This window comes from Triticum urartu, unplaced genomic scaffold (assembly GCF_003073215.2).
Source record: "Triticum urartu cultivar G1812 unplaced genomic scaffold, Tu2.1 TuUngrouped_contig_10562, whole genome shotgun sequence".
Taxonomy (NCBI): Eukaryota; Viridiplantae; Streptophyta; class Magnoliopsida; order Poales; family Poaceae; genus Triticum; species Triticum urartu.
Genome location: NW_024111441.1, coordinates 3,222 through 8,680, shown reverse-complemented (window position 1 = coordinate 8,680; position 5,459 = coordinate 3,222). Strand labels below are relative to the sequence as shown.

The 5,459-nt window shown below is 39.6% G+C and overlaps 1 long non-coding RNA gene across 3 annotated transcripts; it reads left to right on the top strand.

The window, feature by feature from the left end:
* The first annotated feature begins 2,539 nt into the window (after positions 1 to 2,539).
* On the top strand, positions 2,540 to 5,252 carry LOC125526593. 3 transcript variants are annotated; one of them, XR_007291794.1, is made up of 4 exons: positions 2,540 to 2,784; positions 2,860 to 3,038; positions 4,131 to 4,265; positions 4,895 to 5,252. It is a non-coding gene; the product is annotated as an uncharacterized LOC125526593 (long non-coding RNA). The 3 variants fall into 3 exon arrangements; XR_007291795.1 differs by having other exon boundaries at positions 2,541 to 3,050; XR_007291793.1 differs by having other exon boundaries at positions 2,543 to 3,038.
* Positions 5,253 to 5,459: the final 207 nt, after the last annotated feature.

Below are 5,459 nucleotides of genomic sequence, written 5' to 3'. Positions count from 1 at the left end.
GCCACACGACCTGTGAGCGGGGCTACACTAAAAAACAATATGAAGTGCGTAAGCAATAATATTAAGAATTTAACTTTATTTACCATCTTTTGTGTTGAGTTTCATTCATTCATATATATGTACTGACCACCTTCTTCAAATTAGATGTTTCGGATGTGGGATGAACTCCTAGCACCAGATCGCATGCGAGGAATTCAAGAGGAATTGGCGGCATTCTTTCTTGACCACATGATCAATAAAGACGGAGAATACTATGTGGACCATGTGTTCATATATAATTAGAGGATTATATTGTAAGAGATCTTATATTGTATATATGTAGCTAGTAGCGCCGGATAGATATACGAAAACTTGTTGTTCGACCAATCTCTCGGAGAAGAGGAGGTCGATATCACTTCTCTCTGCATGCATATGTTCATGACGATCTTTTGTTTCCTTCATTTTTGCTTGCTAGCTAGCGTGTCGAGTGCTCTCTATACGTATAGTACGTAGCGTCGACCAAGCACGGAGATAAGAGAGGACACTTCCCTCTATTAATTAATTAGCTACCTAACACAATATATGAAACACCTTAATTAACCATACAAACCCCCCAAATCCCCCCCCTTCAGAAAAAAAACAAAAACCCTAGCCCCTGAACAGCTAACGCATGGATGCCTATTGGTCCCGGTTGGTGCCACCAACCGGGACCAAAGGGCCTCCTGCCTGGGCTCGCTGCACCGGCCACGTGGAGGCCCATTTGTCCCGGTTCGTGTAATAACCGGGACTAAAGGCCAAGGGCATTAGTAACGACCTTTTAGTCCCGGTTCCCGAACCAGGACAAAAGGCCCATACGAACCGGGACAAATTGCCCTTTTTCTACTAGCGTGATGAAAAGATTTGTTACTTTTGTATTCTCAAATTATTTCCGTTCTCATTAAAGGGTGATGCTAAGACTTGGTATAATACTCTTGCTCCTGGTTGTGTGCATAGTCCCTAGGATATGATTTATTACTTCTCGGAAAAATATTTTCCTGCTCATAAGAAACAAGCTGCCTTAAAGGAAATATTTAACTTTGTGAAAATTGAAGAAGAGAGTCTCCCACAAGCTTGGGGGGGGGGCTTCTTCAATTGCTTAATGCTTTGCCTGATCATCCTCTTAAGAAAAATAAAATAATTTATATCTTCTATAATGGACTAACCGATACTTCTAGGGATTTCCTAGATAGTTATGCTGGTTGTGTTTTCAGGGAATGAACTATTGGACATGCTGAAGAATTATTGAATAACATATTGAAAAATTATGATGATTGGACTCTTCCCGAACCACCGCTTAAACCTACTCCGAAGAAGAGGGGTATCTTATACCTCAGTCCTGAAGATATGCAAGAGGCAAAGAAATCTATGAAGGAAAAAGGTATTAAAGCTGAAGATGCCAAAATTTTACCTCCTACTGAAGAAATACATGGGCTTGATACACCGCCACCACCTAAGGTGGTAGAGGTAAATTCTTTAATGAAGTTCAATGACAATGACAATCCTTATAATATGCATCGTAGCCAATGCCTTTATGAGTTTGAAAATTACATTCGAAAGCAAGATCACTTCAATGCAAATATTATGAAATAATTAAAATACAATTCTAATATGATTGCTCGCTTGAGTAACTTGTTATCTAGAATGTCAAATGATGTTAGAGGTGTGGGAAAACATACTTCTATAGTTCAAACTCAATTAGAACATGTTGCTAAATCTCAAAGAGAATTGCTTCATGAAATGAATAATAATATCAATGATCATGTTGTTAGAGTAACTAGCAAAGTGGCCCGCTCGATGCGCGGGCTAGGATTTTATTAAGTTATAAATGTGAGAACATACTAGTTTATCTGTCCGACAATTTTTTATACTCCCTCCATTCCACAATATAGTGCGCTCGGGTTTTCCGAGATTCAACTTTAACCGTAAATTTAATTACCGAGACCGACTGCGGCGGGAGCAAAAATCATACCACTGAATTTGTATTTTCAATATGAATTTAGTGATATAATTTTTGTCCCCGCCGCAGTCGGTCTCGTTGGTTGAATTTACGGTAAAAGTTGGATCTTGGAAAGTGTGGGCAAACTACATTGTAGAACGTAGAGAGTACCAAATATGACGCCATTTCAAATATAGAACTCTTGCAAACATAGTCTTGTTTTTGGTACATTTGGGTTTTCGTCGATATATATATGTATGTATGATCCCTTCGTCCCTTACTTGCTAATTATGCATGTCATGCTAACTGTATTTCTTTGGCGAGATATGCTAACTACATTTACATCTTTCTTTTACATTTTTATTATGTTGCTTATATATTGTATAAATTGATAAAACCTATGTTGGTGGGTATGTGCTCCCATGATCACTTGATTTAGTTAAGAGACGTGCCCTCGGTAGTATCAATGGTGGCTTACATTTTCACGTCACATAATTTGCTCTCACAGTGTATAGAACATAATCGGTTTCATGGGCCCACCAGTATGATTGTTCACTTTCCCCATTTTGTAGTCTCCTGCACTTCTCTGTTCTCTCCACCCACTCATATTTTCACACAGTGACAATGTTCCTCTTGCCCGATCCCCATTCTCCTTTCCTTATTCTCTCTGCTCACCCAAAAATTGCTGCTCCTCCCATCAACTTGCTCTCTTGTTCGCTGCCTTTAGGTTCCTCGTCCTCACCTCAAGCCACTCCGCAACTGGTGCTGCCACAGGGACAGTATCTGGTTTGGCTCCTCATACGCCTCCTCGTTCTCCTAGCCCTTTGCTGGTAAACTATGATGGATGAGGCGAGACCATCGATTTGCACAGTGCCGCTGACCCGTTGTAATTGGTGTCCGTGTAGTTGATTTGGTCGTGGATTTCATCTCCCGTAGGCCGCATCCCTCTTAGATCCATCTTGGGTGTGAGGATGGCGGCGAGGTTCTCTTCCCCAAGCGCGCAAGCAAGAGCGTTGTCGCTCTTTCCACTCGAGGCAGCTCGGGACATGGTCCTCATCCTCCACAGCGACAACATTCTTCGAAGGTCGACCTGCAGGTCCCCATTTTTCGTTTTCCCAACTCTGTCATATTTCCCCCTTTTTGTTGAGTTACTTGCCCTACATAAACATAAATCCTAATTAGTAGAAGTAAGATATTGTTTCATCTCCGGCTTAAGCACTTTATTTCTCCTTGTGGGAATGGAAAAATATTTTTTGCTTTAGCCACAGTGCATGCATACGTGTTATACTTAGCTATAGATAGAACAAAATGTAACATGTTTTTGTGATTTCATAGAGCAATTAAAATTAGCCACACTCAAAGATATGGAAATGCATGGGCGTCCGAACTTTATAACCACTTGTTTTATGGTAAAATGTGTGAGATACAACTTTACTACATCAAAACCACCGAGTTAATGAAGGTAAGTTTTCATGCTTTGAAATATTTGAGCTGCACATAGATAGCAGAACTGATGTGCAAATCATAAGCAAGGTACATAATGTTGCTTCCTGTATACTGCAATACCAGTTGTGCATTCTTAAAATTTAGAAATTGAACTGGGAACTGTAACTAAATCAAATGGATGATAACCTGCATAAGGGTGAAACTTTGTGGAGATTTTCTTACTTCGCATAGATCAAAGTTTCTCCTTTGTGTGTAGCCGCGAAGTCTGGCACGTCTCCATTTATGATTGGAGGTTGTATCTTTTTCTTGTCTTGAAGTTTCATTCTCCTTCCAATCTTGCCATTTTTGTTGATTGTCTCGAATTGCATCAATAAGATAACAATTTAAAATACGTTTTATCGTTGAAGCTAAAATCAATTAGGAACCTCCAACGCCTAACTGGAACTGTTGCATTTTTTGTTTTAATTTTGTTGTGATAGCACACACAAAATATTCATCATTAGTAACGGATCACCTTGTTGGATTACATATATGTTTTGTTTTAACCATCTTGGCAGGTTTCTAACCTTCCTTGTTATGTGGCCCATCTTTTCTTTTCATTGTTGATTCCTGCACATTAGAGAGTGCAAATATAAAGCTAAAGCTCTCTTTTCAATCCAATGAAATGCAAGCTCTTTTGTGTTTTCTTGAAAAAATCAAATAAAGCTAATTATAATATTATTACAAACAGTGGTGGACCAAGAGCTCGTGCTTTGCTGTGGCGATGGACGACGATAAATATCATGGCGGTGCTCCCGCTGGTCATTGGACATGGGGAGTACCCTTCTCGGCCGCTTGAGACCTTGACCAGCTGCCCCGCTTGATGGTGGGTGTGCTACTATTACAGATTAATGCTCAAGTTTATGAATATTCATTATTTTTATTACTTCTCACCCTATAAATATTTTTTTGGTCGTACAAGTAAAGGAGATCAATTTTCGAGACCAGTGATTTGCAGAAATCTTTAATGATAAAGAGGAACTTAAGTTTCAATCATCATGTGAATACACAAATATCGTGAGTATTTTCTAGTAGAAGCCGACCGAAGCAATCTCTACCTGATTAATGAGGTGCTCCCTCCGTTCCAAAATGGATGACCCAACTTTGTACTAAAGTTAGTACAAAGTTGGGTCATCTATTTTGGAACGGAGGGAGGACTTTATTAGACAAAATTACCGAGGTACTCATGCAAAGTATTATGTGAACCATTATCTAATCTACAAACTCCAAGTTATTACCATACTGCACTGTCATGTGCTTCTTAATGGATTTGAGGCCTATTGAAGCCATCCCACAACCCAAAATATAGTAGAGGATCACGCTAGAATAATATTTTAGTTTAGCACTGCCCAGAGTAATTGAGGGTCTCCATTTGTTTTTAATTTTTTTGTGGGGGTATAGTGAGCTACATCCTCTCATTATCCATTAATAGGTCTGATCTATAATTTCATGCAGATCGTACATACTGGAGGTGATCTAGTTGTTCAACGGAGCCGGCTGGTGCCCAATGCCGAAGTGCCACTGGTTGGAGGAAGTTGACCTTAAAGTGTTGTTCAATGGAGGAAGATGATGTACAAGGTTGTTCGGATGCCGAGAGGTTTTTTATATGCATGCGACCATGAGATTTTGGTCCTATCTAGAGATATTCTGTTTGGAGAGATCAAATCTCTGCAAATTTCTGAGAGTTTGGATTTGTTTGGAGGGATGGCATCTTTGTACAGTTTTTTTTGTGGGCAGGATCTTCAGAGTTTGGTCATGTTTCTTACCCTGTACGCCCTATTTTTTTTATTATATGGGATGGTTTGATCATTCGTGGGATGGTGCAGCCTGTTTTTTATTAGTTGATGGTCCAGCTTATCATGAGTTTGTGTACAGGTCCAACCTGTTATGGTCTCACGTGCGAGAAATCTGACCCTGCTTGTAACATTTTTTATTTTTATTATGGATCCAATTTGTTATGATCTAACATTACGGGGCCACCTGATTTATGAAGATCTTCTCACGTTATGGGGCCACTTGT